This window comes from Zea mays, chromosome 3, assembly GCF_902167145.1.
Source record: "Zea mays cultivar B73 chromosome 3, Zm-B73-REFERENCE-NAM-5.0, whole genome shotgun sequence".
NCBI lineage: Eukaryota > Viridiplantae > Streptophyta > Magnoliopsida > Poales > Poaceae > Zea > Zea mays.
In genome coordinates, this window is record NC_050098.1 from 39035012 (window position 1) to 39052826 (window position 17815).

Consider the following 17815-nt stretch of genomic DNA (forward strand, 5'->3'; position numbering starts at 1 on the left):
GAAAGTGGACAGATTCAGTTACTGAATTTGTGAACAGCATAACTGCTAAACAGTCAGACTTATGGCTGTCAAATTTTAACACCAGAAAGATAATAAAATTATCTACCACTTTTCTATAGCACATATCTACAGAAAACACAATTTATTTCATCAAACATACAGCACACCGAAAACAGTACGTGCAGCCCAAAACAGCAATCAATACATTTCAGCTTCTATACAATTCAAGAATGGCCGCGTTCTAGAGACTTGAATTATTATAACACTTTGACATTTGTTAGAGTTAAAATAATCAAATGAGGACTAACAAGTAGACTTACTAATTTTTATCCGTGTCATTTCGTATTACTAGCTTAATCATACTACGCATATAAGTATATTACACCTTCTTCGCCCGAATGACAATCCTCAAGCCCAACACTCATCACACATATATAATGCACTTAGATCACAATCCCAGTACCACTAAATCATATGATGCGCCTATTTCATTTTTTATATACATCCAATTAGCATATGCGATGGGTATCACGGCGAAGGCATAACACATCTAGACTCGACTCATAACCGGGGGGGGGGGAACTACTTGGTCATGTCACCACTTCATTACCCAAACCGAAACAAATTTCCTAGCCACATCAACCAAACTTCTAATTGAGTAAAACCTACACCTCCTTGTCACGAATACAACCATACACTATGTGCGACGTGAAATTTAATGAACGCCTAATGGGTATTGACTCACTTATAAACATAGGGAAGCGATGACTACTTTGGCATGTCACCACCTCACCTCACACGCAAAATCATTCTTAATTGGACTGACCAATTTGAACGACTGTCCTTCCAATTATTAACATATACCACCTTTCTAGGTTATTTGCATGACAACATAGCATAGGTTAAATCTATTTATCTCGGAAGGCTCTAACACAGTTCACACATAACTCACCATTTAGGCCCTACTAATAATTCATTGCGAACGACACATATTAAATCTACGGGCTAACTCAATTGGAACACAACATATGACATTCACGTTTTTAGTTTTATCGCATAACAACGCTTAATCTAATACATCATGGACACTGACGATGCCTACCATAATTCCACGTTGCTAACACAACCAATTACGACCTACCACCAAACATTTCAACCATAGAGGCGATCATCTCCCTAACGTTCTACACCAAATCATCGTTACCAATTATTATGTGCATAACATCTAGTTAACCATATTCGACAAATATAGTCTTCGAGCACCCTTCACACGATTATATAATAGCGACCTAAGCGTCATGTCACAATACATACATCTTTTCTTCGTCGCGAGTATAACCACATTACGGCATATACCCGCGCACCTCAAATAAATATCTCACGCCACCACTACTATATCACACCACGGCACACACACACACCTACGTGCACTAATTAAATCCTCGCATCCCATGTATTTCCAATTTACTCATCACATTAAACAACACAACATATTTGCTTACCAAAACGTGAAGGCAACCTTGCTACGACATATGACCAAAACATTTTATGCCCACACACCTTCCAACACCAATGTACATCACATCGACTAAAATATAATCGTACAACTACAAATCGCACACATCAAACAACACATCGCATATATTCCTATCGAAATATAAAAACATTCGAGTTCTTTTCTACTTCTTTTTCTTTCGCCACAAACTTCAATCCATACCAATACATTTTCTTACACATATACACACATGCAAAACATCGACCAAAGCTTAAATAGATTAATCCACAAAATACCAAGTGAACAACCTGGATGAATTCGAGGCTAGTCACATGGGCTGTCCGCAAGGCTTGGCATTTCATCGAACGGGCCAAGCGCGAAGCGCGGCGTCGACCACTAGCTGCGATAACACAAAACATTGTTGACGACAGTTCCTTGAACATCATAAACGCCGGAAAAACAGCGAGGACAACGGGGTTCTCACCAAGGGTCGACGGCGTCGTGGGCGGAGCTGTCTACAACACCAAGCCTTTCATAGGCATTTTGTCGAGTACTCGTAGGGCATGCGCAGCGCGGGACTGCAGGGGGTGGCGCCATGGGGAGGGAATAGTAGGGCTGCTGCTGGGGAATGCCCATGGGAGGAGGGGCTGGAACTTGGGCGCCGGCCATGGAAGTCGCAGGTGGTGCCATGGGAGGCTGGGGACGCTGCTGCTCGATTGCAGGGAGCAAGCGCCAGGCGGAGTCTTGGTCAGTATCCATTGCAGGGGGAGTGGAGACTCGCGCCCATGGAGCAGGGAAGTGAAGAACTCCATGGCTGGGGCGTGTGGAGCAGGGAGGCGAGGATCTGGGCGTTCCCTAGCCGGGCAGGGAAGAGCAGGGGAGGCAGACGCCATGGAAGGGGGCGAGCAGAGCTGCTGGCTGCTGATGGCTGGAGAGCAAGAGGACGACGGTTGGGGAAAATGGCAGCCAGGGGGAGGTCACAGCCATGGAAAAATCATAGGGCAGAGAGGAGCTCGCCCATGCCCGGGGACAGGCGCCATGGGGAAACTCGAGCTTGCAGGGAGGGGCACCACGATCTGCTGCCGTGTGCACGCTGGAGCTTGGGGAAGGGAGATGCCATGGCGGCAACAGAGGGCATCGGCCAAGCCTTGCCGCACTCCTGCGCGCAGCTGGTTTCCATGTGAGGACGAGCGCTGGTGAAGACAGCAAGGGGAGGAAGAAGACAGCGTGGGGAAGAGGAAGAGAGTGGCGGCTGAAATTTTTTTGAGGGGTGAGAGTGCAAAATTGCCAAGTGCAAGGGGAGAGGGATCCTATTTATAGACATGGGCTAGGGTTAGGGTTTCTTAATGGGCCTAATGGGCTAGAATGGGCTTGGCCCAAAACACTAAATCGGGCCGCGCTAATTTATTTCCATTTTATTTTATGGTGTTTTGATTAAACACGGATTATCGGATCGCTAATTATTTCCCGGAATACAAACGCTCCCGCGGAATTCGTCTCTACGGAGAACAGAGCGAAAAAGATTTCGGAAGATCGGGCGATTAACTCGACCGAGAGTCTAATTTGATTTCGCTCGAAAATAATTACCTACGCGTGATTCGAAAATAAATCGTCCTGAGATTCGATCGGCTTTGGATTTTTAGTCGGAGAAGGCGAATCGTGATATTTTAAAATTATTGTCGATACGGGGTTTTGAGTTCGGTTCGGCCATGAGATATTTAGCCGAGTCGGATAAAATTGATTTGATGACGACATATTAAGCATTCCGTTTGAGAGTACGGAGTCGGATTAAAATAGTCAGACATCGATCTAAGTTTGAGGAATTAGACTAGGGCTCAGATCAAATAACAGTCATCGAGAGTTTGATTAAATGAGCATCAGATGAGATTTATAATTCGAGATAGATTATCAAGTTCGCATTCGTGCCGAGAATTAAAAGTTTTAACAGGCTCCAAAATTGGCCTTCTGTGAGATTTAATAATTCCGAATTCGGCAAAATGTGAATGAATAATCTGGATAATCAGAGACATACGCGAGCGAGAAAGAGAAATTTTTACTGAGCATCCGAGATTAGGATAAATCTCCCGACATAACGCGAAATTGACACATGGGGTGTCATAGCCTTCCCCCCTTAAAAAGAATCTCGTCCCGAGATTCGAATGAGGATCTTCAAGGGTGGGGAAGCATGTAACTCCCAGACTAAAGATAGATGCAAATTCATGAGGGGGTATCTGATAAGATACTTGAGACAGATTTGGATAGAATATCGCGACATGCTGAGACAAAATACAGCGATCACTTTGAGAGGATGTTCACAAAAGAGAGCACATCGGTATAGTCCCATAATGGATCACGACTATTAACCGCGGTACCAGCGCGTGCCGAGCAGCTCAACCATGTGTGCACCATAGTAGGCTCTCGGTTTCGTCGCGGCACCATCAATCGTTAGCCATGACACCATTACCAAACGCAACCAATGAGAAATCCACATAGCACGAATAGATGGAGCCCATGAGAGTATGGCTCAGAAAATGTGACTAAAGTCGAAGCAAGGATTGTTGGCAAAAGAGCATCACATGAGAATTTTCTTCAACTCAAAGAACTATTTTATGATCAACATGGAGATTATCAGATCAGATATTAGCACGAGATTTGATATGAGGATGAACCGACCATGAGATCAAAATAGATTGTTGAGCTTTTAGAGACATGAGAGAACAAAGGACAACAGCGAAATCCATTAATCCACATGGATATGCCATTTAAAGATAAGGTTGGCAAAAACAACGTCATGATGCCTAGAGAAAGAGCATCAGAAAGACTAGAAATGAGAGATTAGATTGATCGACATCCGATACTTGAGAATGGGTTATAGCGGATAACCAGATAATAGGGCAGAATCATAGAGGATCCCGAGATTCGGATGATAAAGCCAACATGATTCACAAGAAAGAGGATTACCAGATCCAGGCAAAAGGAGAGGTAGGCAAACCGGATCAGCTAGGATGATTAACAGAAATGCTATGATGTTTTAGGAGCAAGGATTTATGGAAAGAAACATTGCCTTGATAGGGTTTGCGTAACTAGACACCAACAACAAATATATAAATTTTTTTGACACAAGTGCACAAGGAGGTCTATAAGCTGTGCAGGTGTAACTTCAAGGATAAAACACTGAAGGGCTAGGAAATGCCAACACAAGCATGAATTTTTTTGTTTTTGTTTTTAAGGAGGTTTCACTTGCTAAGTTCAAGGTTGTTTGGGCGGGGGTCTTTTCATGAGGAAACAAACAACATTTTTTTTTGCAAAAAGGGTTGAACATTTATAATACCTCCTAGATAGCAAGGCAAGAGAAACACATAACACAACCTAGCAAGACTTCCTACTCTGTCACGAGGTAAAGCATTTCTAACATAGCAGCACATCACATTATTCACAAGTTCCTATTATTGGAATAAAGGTGAGAGAAGCATGTTGGTGCACAAGAGACATTTATAATGCGACAATCATGATGCATGCTCATTCTAGGCGTCTTCTCAGACCTAACTAATTTTTCGGGTGCTTCTACAACATCCTTATTAATAGTAGTAGTAGTAGCCTTTATGGCCTATATAAATAGCCACCTAGCTACCCATCTATTTCCTAAGGCTTCACGTCCTAGGTCTAACTTATCGTCCTGACGATCTATCCAACATTGGTTTCTAACAAGTTTTACTTTGGAAAAGGTTGGTAATCATGACTTATTGACTTTCTCTGTACTGGTATTCGCTCCGATACCAGCTGTGGCGGAACCGCCCGAATTATTCTAGCTTAAGTGCCCAAGTCGCACCCTTAAGGGCAGCAACACACTTAAACAGGAATAACTCGTCAGTCCCTCGGATCTAGTCCGATAAAGCCACTTACCAGGATCGAATACCACTAGCTCACTCGAAGGTGAGGCACAGAGAAATACAATAAAGCATAATACCACAAATTTAATAAGTATCAATATTGATTACATTATCGGAGTTTCAAAGGCAATAACAATATTTTTAGTGCAGCGGAAATAACTAAATGGAGAAAACCGAGTAACATGGCGAAGCCTGGCCACGCTACTCCTCCTGGTCCTCTCCTGCGGAAGCAATAACCCTCTCGACCATCTATCCTGGTGGCAGGGATGAAGGCCAAGTCACACCAGCAACCAATCATCCTAAAGAGTACCTGCAAAAATTATGCCACAAGCAAGGCTGAGTATACTAATACTCAGCTAGACTTACCCGGTGTGAGGAGTCTACTCCTCTACCTCTAGACATGCAGCTGTTTGGCTGTGGGGTTTGGTTGCCAAAAGCACTAGCTGAGTTTGTAAAGCAAGTTTTAACTTTGTCAAATTAAGTGTGACTCTCTTAAGACTAAATATGTACTATCTACTCATACATAGTAGCAAATATTTTTAGCAATCAACATCTTGTATCATCTCATCAAAATTCCACTTGTTACTCAATGTAGCAGCATGGATCAAGCAGTCTCATTAGCTGCGAGAAACAGACGATTCGAATCGAGTTTTTAAACCTTGCAAGGTAAACCTAAACACACGACATGTAGGGGCACTCCGTCCCCACACACCTCAACCGTCCCCATCGATTCCCTGGCAACAGATCAGGGCTCACCACCTTGGCGTACAATGCCTCACTGACCCCGACTGCCGTCGTGCAGTGACCGCACTTGTACCCACCATAACCGGAATGGGAGACCACGTCTCAGGTCGCGTGAGGGGATATGTCTGCGGGCAGGTTCACTCAGGTACTAGGCTTACCGATTTACCATATTTCTCGGTATGTGTTTAGTACGTTCAAACGCTTGACTCACGGTACCACACCTTAATCCTTATTCCAATTTTTATCCCGTGGACAACCAATCCCCATGGATTGTTGTCCACAAACCAGCATCATTATGATAAGAAAGTGGATACAATCAATTTCCTGACCTCGCGCGAGTGCTAGAAAAATCACTCGACTTCTACCGAAATCCCTAATTAATAAAGCAGCTACTCGACTTAGCATACTAGTATTCATCTCAATGGGATTCCTGAGATCATGCAACTAGGGTTTCAAACAACTCCTACACTTAAGTGCACATTCAATCCTACAATCAATAAGTGTAGTAAAATAGCATAAATAACAGGTTATGCATAAAACTGGGGCTTGCCTTTAATTTAACACTTAGGTAGTGTTTGTTGGGGGAGGTACTCGCTTGGCGAGCATCCACTGGGTGAGTCCACCATTCTTCAGGTCGTCCACCAACTGCATCTTGTGGTTGGCACCACATCACTGGCTCGATCATCATCTCTCGGTCCTATATGAGGTGCAAGATGCATATGTATGAATATAATGAAATAGCACAAGATACTTTAAGTACATGCTAGCGAATTAAACACTAAGTAGCGAGACATCACAAGCAACCACACACACTAGCGTTAGCTAACTACATATCATCGAGCGCACAACGTTAACACCACTAAAAGACGACAAACATTTTGTATATTTACGCAACACAAATACGACCCCATAAGTACAAGGGTTTATTTAATTTGCTACGGCTTTTCATTAGTTCTTCTATTTATCACACAAAAGCATCCAACACAAGTTTAACCGATGACATAGGCATCAATGTCTATGGAAATTCTATATCACAATCAACTAAAGAAGAAACATATAAAACATGACACACATGCATTATTACGCTTAGTCATGGCAAGTCTATATTAATTTAGTGCTAACCAATTTTTAGCCAAAAGGGTGAACTAACAATCAAATAGGCACTAGCAGAATTTTTGGACAACAATACAACAGTCACTTGTTTTTATCATAACTTTTCAATTATTAGTTCAAAAATATTAAACTAGGACTTTCTGGAAAGTTTAGAAAGTGTTCTACAATTTTGGTATTATCATCTCAATATGATTAGACTCTTAGCAAGGTCGAATTGTGCAAACACAGCAGCTCTGTCCAGATTTGGACAGATTCAGACTTGCAGCTTCAAAAATTTACAACTAAAGATTCAGACATCCAAACAAAGTGATCTTAGACTTTCTGGAGAGCTAATTAAATGTTCTACAATTTATTTATAAACATCACTGGCTGGTTTAACATGTATCAAGGGTAAAATACACTATGAAGGCTGTGCTGTCCAGAACTGGACAGATTCAGTCTTCAGACTTTAAACATCCATAACTTAATCTTTAGACCACCAAAAATAGTGATCCAAGACTTTTTGGAAAGCTTGGCAATTGCACTACATAACTTTTATAATCACCAAGAAGTGATTCTGTGCTTAACTGATGCGGCCCCCTCTGGAGGGCCTCTTTGGTGACCGTAGAGGTGAGAGGAGGAGGAGGCTAGAACCAGGAACAAATCTGAGAGGGTAAGAAATGTGGCTAGGTAGGCGGACGTCGTCACCGCGGCTGGCAGCTTGCCGAGCCACGATGACCGAGATAGTCCCGCCCAACTGCAGGGAGACTTTATTCCTCGATGATCCTAATACAAACTACATGTCTGCCTTTATAGTATGAGGCGACCTCTTCAAAAGGAACTAAATAACTGAAACTGGAAGTAAACTAATGCATATCCCTTATTCTGGAAACAAACTAATGCATATCTCCCTGTAATAAAAGCTTGCCTACTAACCCGATTGCTAGCCACTTTTCTGATCACTTTCCTTGTTTGATTCTGCTGCTCCTTTTGCTGGATCCTGGCGCCTGCGTCTCTGGTACTGGCAGCCTACAAATGCATCAGTAACATTTCTCCCCTCCACAAGAAACAGCTCGTCTGCGAGCTTAAAAAGAGGATACTTCTGTGTGAAGTCTTCCAATTGTTCCCAAGAGGCATCTGATGCTGGTCGACCCACCCAATGGACTAAGAGTTCCCAAACTCCTCGATTCAGCCGAGCCTTAAGGACCTTGTCTGGAGTTGGAATGACTCTGCCATGCAGAATTTCGGGTAATGGAACTATGGCGGTTGGTGCTGTGCCTTCAAACTTTTTTAACAAGGATACATGGAAGACGTCATGGATCCGGGCACGTGCTGGCAGCTGCAACTTATAAGAGACTTTCCCAATGCGACTTGTTACCTGGTATGGCCCAAAGAAGCGAGGACCCAATTTCGACGGACCAGCCGCGGTGACACCCACTGCTGTTCGCTGTTGTAAACGGAGCCATACCCAGTCGCCTTCTTGGAATTCAACCTCTCGTCGTGACTGATCCTGATATGTCTTCATCACAAGTTGTGCTTGTACCAACCTTTCCTTGATTTCAGTCAGAAATTCATCTCGTTCCTGGAGCTGCTGATCTATCGCTGCCACCTTTGCGACACCAGGATGGTAAGCTAATAATGTTGGTGGCTCTCGGCCATAAACTAACCGAAAGGGGGAACATTTGAGGGCGGAGTGGTACGAAGTGTTGTAACAAAATTCTGCCCATGGTAACCACTGTAACCAAGTTCTTGGACGGTCGCCGGCTAGGCAGCGAAGATACATGATAATGATCCGATTGACCACTTCCGACTGGCCATCAGATTGAGGATGAAAGGCGGAACTCATGTGCAGCTTGACCCCGGCTAAGCGAAACAGTTCGGTCCAAAAAGCACTAGTGAAAACCGTGTCCCGATCACTAACAATGGAGCAAGGAAAACCATGAAGCCGGACAATGCCATCAAAGAAGGCCTTGGCGACTGAGGCTGCTGTGTATGGGTGGCCTAATGGAATGAAATGCGCCATTTTGGAAAATCTGTCCACCACTGTGAGAATTACTGATTTACCGCCCACCTTGGAAAAACCTTCCACAAAATCCATGGAAATATCACTCCAAATACCTGCTGGAATTGGTAATGGTTGCAGTAGCCCGGCAGGGTGTAAGTGGACTGACTTGTTGCGTTGACATACAAAGCAGCCCTTCACATATTCTCTAATTCGTTGGAGGGCATGAGCATTATAAAATGTAGCCCGCCAACGGTGCACCGTCTTCTCTACACCTTCATGCGCCCCATCATGGGCATCGGCCAAGAGGAGTGGCCACATAGCTGATGCATCTGGGACGAAGATCTTGCCTTTAAATAGCAGCAACCCATCTACTTCAGTCCATGCTGCTTTGGCTGTTCCTGCTTCCAACTGAGCACGGATAGCCTGCACCTGGGAATTAGTGGCCGCCTCATCTCGCAAGTTGTCAAACAGCGAGAATATTGGGAGTGATATGCTGTGCACAGTGCCCATTGGTTCCTCCCGCCGAGATAAAGCATCTGCAGCACCATTCAATTTGCCCGGACGATATTCAACAGTCAAATCATAGCCAAATAATTTACTGACCCATGTGTATTGGGGAATGGTGGAGAGCCGCTGGTCCAAGATGAACTTCAAACTGTAATGATCTGTCCTGACTGTAAATGCACGTCCCCAGAGATATGGCCGCCAGTTGCGGACGACCTTGACCAAACCGATCAATTCCCGCTCATAAGCGGGCAATTTCTGGTGATGGGGCACAACTGCACGGCTGAAGAAGGCAATTGCACCATCACCTTGATGGAGCACAGCGCCGAACCCTGCTCCTGAGGCATCACAGTCTACCATGAAGCGCTTGGAGAAGTCCAGCATTTGGAGGAGTGGTGCTGTCATCAAGGAGTGTTTAAGTTGTAGGAAGGCTGCATCTGCAGCGTCCGACCACCGAAAGGCCTCTTTCTTCAAGAGGGTTGTTAGCGGGGCAGCCACCTCGCCATAGCCAGCGATGAATTTGCGGTAGTAGCCGGTGAGGCCAAGGAAGCCCCGCAGCGCCCGGAGAGACTGCGGGCGAGGCCATGCCTCCACCGCCTCGATCTTTGCGGGATCCATGGCGACGCTGGCTTTGGAAATGATGTGTCCTAGATAAGACACTGTTTCTTCCCCGAAGAAACACTTGGAGCGCTTCAGGAATAACTTGTTGTCGCGTAGGACTTGGAAGACCTGTTTCACATGCTGCAAATGTTCTGCCCATGTCTTGCTGAAAATCAGTATGTCATCAAAAAATACCAGGACAAACTTCCGAATATAAGCTTTGAGGATGTCATTCATCAAGGACTGAAAGGTGGAGGGTGCGTTTGTCAACCCAAAGGGCATGACGAGGAACTCAAATTTTCCGCGGTGTGTGCAGAATGCTGTCTTGTTGATGTCATCCGGACTCATGCGAACTTGATGATATCCGCTGCGGAGGTCAAGCTTGGTGAAGAACCTCGCACCTCGGAGTTCATCCAACAGTTCATCTACTACTGGGATAGGAAAGGAGTCCTTTACCGTTTTGCTGTTGAGCTCACGGTAGTCGATGCAGAATCGCCATGACCCATCCGCTTTCCGGACCAGGAGAACCGGGGAGGAGTATGCCGATGAGCATTCCCGGATGATGCCTTGCTGCAGCATAGCCTCGCATTGTTTCTCGATCTCATCCTTCAGCAGCTGCGGGTAACGGTATGGTTTTACCGCAACTGGTGTTGTTCCTGGCAGAAGTGTGATGCGATGGTCATGGCGTCGAGGGGGTGGGAGGCTGCGCGGTTCGTCGAAGATGTCGGTGAAGGAGTCGAGTAGGGTCGTCAGGAGATCCCTCGTGACGGCCAGCGCAGCGAGCTGCGGCTGAGGGCCACCGATCCCGGACCAGCGGACAGCCCGTTCCTTGTGCTAGAACGCCATGGTGAGGTCGGCGAAGTTCCACAAGATCGGCCCCAGGGTACGCAGCCATTGTACCCCGAGACGACGTCGAAGCCATCCATCGCGAGTGTGTAGCAGGAGATGTCGAAGGTGTCCTTGTCGATGGAGATAGCCACCTGGTGGCATACGCCCGTGCTGGGACACGATCGCCGTTCGCCACCTTGACAGAGAGGCCGGTCCGGCGTTCCACCATGAGCCCCAGCTTGGACACCAGTCCCTCCTGGATGAAGGTATGAGTCGATCCCGAGTCCACCAAGGCGACTAGGGAGACTCCGTTGATGACGACTGGGAGTTTCATCGTGTTGCCCACGTCGATCCCTGTTAAGGCGTGCAGGGAGATCCCCAGCTCTTCTTGTACGGACTCCGCGTCGGCGTCGTCGTCCATCTCGATGAGGAAAACGCCCTTGCCTGCACACTTGTGGTCTGTCGTATATTTCTCGGTGCAGTGATAGCACTCACCATTGGCGCGCTTGGCTGCCAGCTCCTCCGACGAGAGTCGCTTCATGCGAGGTCGTGGTGCACCCCCCAGCTTGGACGTGGTCGCCGGAGGGAGGGCCTTTGAGGACGATCGGCCGGCTGGTGGTGCAGCGTGGGTAAGCCGACGCTCGTGAGCCCGGGCCAAGCTCATGGCTGTTTGGAGGTTCGGTGGTCGCTTCAGCTCGACCTCCGTTCGCAAGGGTTCCCCCAGGCCTGCAGTAAAGAGCTCGACCTGCTGGTGCGACGTGACGTCTTGCGCGCGACACAGGAGCTGGGAGAACTGTCGCTGGTAGTCCTCCACGGTGTCGGTGCGATACAAGTCCTTCAGCTCCGCCAGGCTATTGTGTCGCAGCGGAGGCCCGAACCGCATGTTGATGTACTTGGCAAAGCGGCGCCACGGCACCAGACCGTAGTCGAGCTTGAAGCCGAAGTACCAATCCAATGCTGCACCGTCCAAGTGCAGGGACGCCACCCACACTCTATCGTCGTCGAGTGTGCGCATCCCCCGAAAATAGGTTTCGCACTTGTTGAGCCATGGGAGGGGATCGGATTCACCGTCGAACGATGGAAACTTCAGTTTGGGCCGTTGATTGTGATCCTCGTAGCGATCACGGTCGTAGAAATCGTCCCGCCGACGCCGGTCGCGACCCTCTGGTCGCCAGTTGTGGCGCCGTTGGAAGGCGCCACCAGCGGGATCGCGCCCTCCGTGCCGGTCCTCTCGACGGAAATCCCCACTGCGCCTGTCGTCCGGACGGAAGTCCTCACGTCCAGCGCCCCGCCGGCCCTTGGAGATGCGGCGGTCCTCCCGCCAATCGGTGTTGAGGGAGTCGTCGGTGGCGCTGCCATCGTTGTCATCAGAAGGCGCCCCAGTGGCGCGACGTCGATCGTGGAGATGACGGTCGAGCGGCAAGGGGGATCCATCCGACTCCTGTAGAGGATCCGCGTCGTTCTTGGCGGCGCCCCCTTTGTCGGTGTGATCGCCGCCCGCGCTCTGCTGGGTGCCGTGAAGGCCGGTCGCGGTATCGGTCCCCGGCAGGACGAGCTGCTCCATACGCGCGAGCCGCTGATCGTGCAGCGCCATGTGCGTGTTGAGCGTGGAGACTTGGGCGAGCAGGCGGTCCAGCTTCTCTTCAATGGAATCCTCAGGAACGTTCCCCATGGAGCCGGGCAGAGGTGTCGATGCTCCACTGGCCTCTGATACCAAATTGATGCGGCCCCCTCTGGAGGGCCTCTTTGGTGACCGTAGAGGTGAGAGGAGGAGGAGGCTAGAACCAGGAACAGATCTGAGAGGGTAAGAACTGTGGCTAGGTAGGCGGACGTTGTCACCGCGGCTGGCAGCTTGCCGAGCCACGATGACCGAGATAGTCCCGCCCAACTGCAGGGAGACTTTATTCCTCGATTATCCTAATACAAACTACGGGTCTGCCTTTATAGTATGAGGCGACCTCTTCAAAAGGAACTAAATAACTGAAACTGGAAGTAAACTAATGCATATCCTTTATTCTGGAAACAAACTAATGCATATCTCCCTGTAATAAAAGCTTGCCTACTAACCCGATTGCTAGCCACTTTTCTGATCACTTTCCTTGTTTGATTCTGCTGCTCCTTTTGCTGGATCCTGGCGCCTGCGCCTCTGGTACTGGCAGCCTACAAATGCATCAGTAACATTAACTGAATCAAACAACGCAGTTTTCAAAATCTGTTCTGACGGTGGACAGAACACAGCAACCAGTTTGCAAAATTCATAACTCCTAAACTGTCAGGCCTATGGTTATGAAATTTTAACACAAGCAAGATAAGAAAAACATCCACAACTTTCTTATAACGACCATGCGCTGATTGTAACATTAAATTAGACAAACAATACAGTTTCTGAAATCTGTACAGAAAGTGGACAGATTCAGTTACTGAATTTGTGAACAACATAACTGCTAAACAGTCAGACTTATGGATGTCAAATTTTAACACCAGAAAGATAATAAAATTATCTACCACTTTTCTATAGCACATATCTACAGAAAACACAATTTAGTTCATCAAACATACAGCACACCAAAAAAAGTACGTGCAGCCCAAAACAGCAATCAATATATTTCAGCTTCTATACAATTCAAGAATGGCCGCGTTCTAGAGACTTGAATTATTATAACACTTTGACATTTGTTAGAGTTAAAATAATCAAATGAGGACTAACAAGTAGACTTACTAATTTTTATCCGTGTCATTTCGTATTACTAGCTTAATCATACTACGCATATAAGTATATTACACCTTCTTCGCCCGAATGACAATCCTCAAGCCCAACACTCATCACACATATATAATGCACTTAGATCACAATCCCAGTACCACTAAATCATATGATGCGCCTATTTCATTTTTTTATATACATCCAATTAGCATATGCGATGGGTATCACGGCGAAGGCATAACACATCTAGACTCGACTCATAACCGGGGGGGGGGAACTACTTGGTCACGTCACCACTTCATTACCCAAACCGAAACAAATTTCCTAGCCACATCAACCAAACTTATAATTGAGTAAAACCTACACCTCCTTGTCACGAATACAACCATACACTATGTGCGACGTGAAATTTAATGAACGCCTAATGGGTATTGACTCACTTATAAACATAGGGAAGCGATGACTACTTTGGCATGTCACCACCTCACCTCACACGCAAAATCATTCTTAATTGGACTGACCAATTTAAACGACTGTCCTTCCAATTATTAACATATACCACCTTTCTAGGTTATTTGCATGACAACATAGCATAGGTTAAATCTATTTATCTCGGAAGGCTCTAACACAGTTCACACATAACTCACCATTTAGGCCCTACTAATAATTCATTGCGAATGACACATATTAAATCTACGGGCTAACTCAATTGGAACACAACATATGACATTCACGTTTTTAGTTTTATCGCATAACAACGCTTAATCTAATACATCATGGACACTGACGATGCCTACCATAATTCCACGTTGTTAACACAACCAATTACGACATACCACCAAACATTTCAACCATAGAGGCGATCATCTCCCTAACATTCTACACCAAATCATCGTTACCAATTATTATGTGCATATCATCTAGTTAACCATATTCGACAAATACAGTCTTCGAGCACCCATCACACGATTATATAATAGTGACCTAAGCGTCATGTCACAATACATACATCTTTTCTTCGTCGCGAGTATAACCACATTACGGCATATACCCGCGCACCTCAAATAAATATCTCACGCCACCACTACTATATCACACCACGGCACACACACACACCTACGTGCACTAATTAAGTCCTCGCATCCCATGTATTTCCAATTTACTCATCACATTAAACAACACAACATATTTGCTTACCAAAACGTGAAGGCAACCTTGCTACGACATATGACCAAAACATTTTATGCCCACACACCTTCCAACACCAATGTACATCACATCGACTAAAATATAATCGTACAACTACAAATCGCACACATCAAACAACACATCGCATATATTCCTATCGAAATATAAAAACATTCGAGTTCTTTTCTACTTCTTTTTCTTTCGCCACAAACTTCAATCCATACCAATACATTTTCTTACACATATACACACATGCAAAACATCGACCAAAGCTTAAATAGATTAATCCACAAAATACCAAGTGAACAACCTGGACGAATTCGAGGCTAGTCACATGGGCTGTCCACAAGGCTTGGCATTTCATCGAACGGGCCAAGCGCGAAGCGCGGCGTCGACCACTAGCTGCGATAACACAAAACATTGTTGACGACATTTCCTTGAACATCATAAACGCCGGAAAAACAGCGAGGACAACGGGGTTCTCACCGAGGGTCGACGGCGTCGTCGGCGGAGCTGTCTACAACACCAAGCCTTTCATAGGCATTTTGTCGAGTACTCGCAGGGCATGCGCAGCGCGGGGCTGCAGGGGGTGGCGCCATGGGGAGGGAATAGTAGGGCTGCTGCTGGGGAATGCCCATGGGAGGAGGGGCTAGAACTTGGGCGCCGGCCAAGGAAGTCGCAGGTGGCGCCATGGGAGGCTGGGGACGCTGCTGCTCGATTGCAGGGAGCAAGCGCCAGGCGGAGTCTTGGTCAGTATCCATTGCAGGGGGAGTGGAGACTCGAGCCCGTGGAGCAGGGAAGTGAAGAACGCCATGGCTGGGGCGTGTGGAACAGGGAGGCGAGGATCTGGGCGTTCCCTGGCCGGGCAGGGAAGAGCAGGGGAGGCGAATGCCATGGAAGGGGGCGAGCAGAGCTGCTGGCTGCTGATGGCCGGAGAGCAAGAGGACGACAGTTGGGGAAAATGGCAGCCAGGGGGAGCTCACAGCCATGGAAAAATCATCGGGCAGAGAGGAGCTCGCCCATGCCCGGGGACAGGCGCCATGGGGAAACTCGAGCTTGCAAGGAGGGGCACCACGATCTGCTGCCGTGTGCACGCTGGAGCTTGGGGAAGGGAGATGCCATGGCGGCAACAGAGGGCATCGGCCAAGCCTTGCCGCACTCCTGCGCGCAGCTGGTTTCCATGTGAGGACGAGCGCCGGTGAAGACAGCAAGGGGAGGAAGAAGACAGCGTGGGGAGGAGGAAGAGAGTGGCAGCTGAAATTTTTTTGAGGGGTGGGAGTGCAAAATTGCCAAGTGCAAGGGGAGAGGGATCCTATTTATAGACATGGGCTAGGGTTAGGGTTTCTTAATGGGCCTAATGGGCTAGAATGGGCTTGGCCCAAAACACTAAATCGGGCCGCGCTAATTTATTTCCATTTTATTTTATGGTGTTTTGATTAAACACGGATTATCGGATCGCTAATTATTTCCCGGAATACAAACGCTCCCGTGGAATTCGTCTCTACGGAGATCAGAGCGAAAAAGATTTCGGAAGATCGGGCGATTAACTCGACCGAGAGTCTAATTTGATTTCGCTCGAAAATAATTACCTACGCGTGATTCGAAAATAAATCGTCCTGAGATTCGATCGGCTTTGGATTTTTAGTCGGAGAAGGCGAATCATGATATTTTAAAATTGTTGTCGATACGGGGTTTTGAGTTCGGTTAGGCCATGAGATATTTAGCCGAGTCGGATAAAATTGATTTGATGACGACATATTAAGCATTCCGTTTGAGAGTACGAAGTCGGATTAAAATAGTCAGACATCGATCTAAGTTCGAGGAATTAGACTAGGGCTCAGATCAAATAACAGTCGTCGAGAGTTTGATTAAATGAGCTTCAGATGAGATTTATAATTCGAGATAGATTATCAAGTTCGCATTCGTGCCGAGAATTAAAAGTTTTAACAGGCTCCAAAATTGGCCTTCTGTGAGATTTAATAATTCCGAATTCGGCGAAATGTGAATGAATAATCTGGATAATTAGAGACATACGCGAGCGAGAAAGAGAAATTTTTACTGAGCATCCGAGATTAGGATAAATCTCCCGACATAACGTGAAATTGACACCTGGGGTGTCACACGACGCGCCATCCGTCACTTCTAAGCGCCATGAGCGCAAGAAGTTTAGTAAGATCCCCTTAAACTATCCTCGCACTTCTAGACATACTCCATTACTTTCCGTTCCATTAGGCAAACCGCCAACCTTTGACGGTGAAGATTATGCTAGGTGGAGTGATTTAATGAAATTTCATCTAACCTCACTCCACAAAAGTATATGGAATGTTGTTGAGTTTGGAGCACAGGTACCATCCGTAGGGGATGAGGATTATGATGAGGACGAGGTGGCCCAAATCGAGCACTTCAACTCTCAAGCCACAACCATACTCCTCGCCTCTCTAAGTAGGGAGGAGTTGTTGGGGCCTTCGGCTTCCGAAGGTCCTCAAAAACATGATTTAACAATATTTTCCAAGTGAAATGTGTGAGCAGGTATCTTTGGAATTGGATTACGAGTATATAAGATTATGGTCAAGACGAAGCTTGAGTGGGACGGAAGGCGTTTGTGACGAAGGAAAAGATCATTACGAAGCTATGCGCAGATAAGCTTCGGCATGACAGTAGAAAAGGGGAACCGACTTAAAGATGAAAAGCCGAATTAGACCCTGAAGAATTACTTTAGAGTTGTTGATAAATATAAAGGGCACTAATGTAATTTTACACGGGCT

The 17815-nt window shown here is 46.5% G+C and overlaps 2 pseudogenes; both read left to right on the plus strand.

The window, feature by feature from the left end:
- Positions 1 to 2079: 2079 nt before the first annotated feature.
- On the plus strand, positions 2080 to 2751 carry LOC103649976 (uncharacterized; annotated as a pseudogene).
- A 12929-nt stretch (positions 2752 to 15680) lies between these two features.
- Positions 15681 to 16308, plus strand: LOC103651886 (uncharacterized; annotated as a pseudogene).
- Positions 16309 to 17815: the final 1507 nt, after the last annotated feature.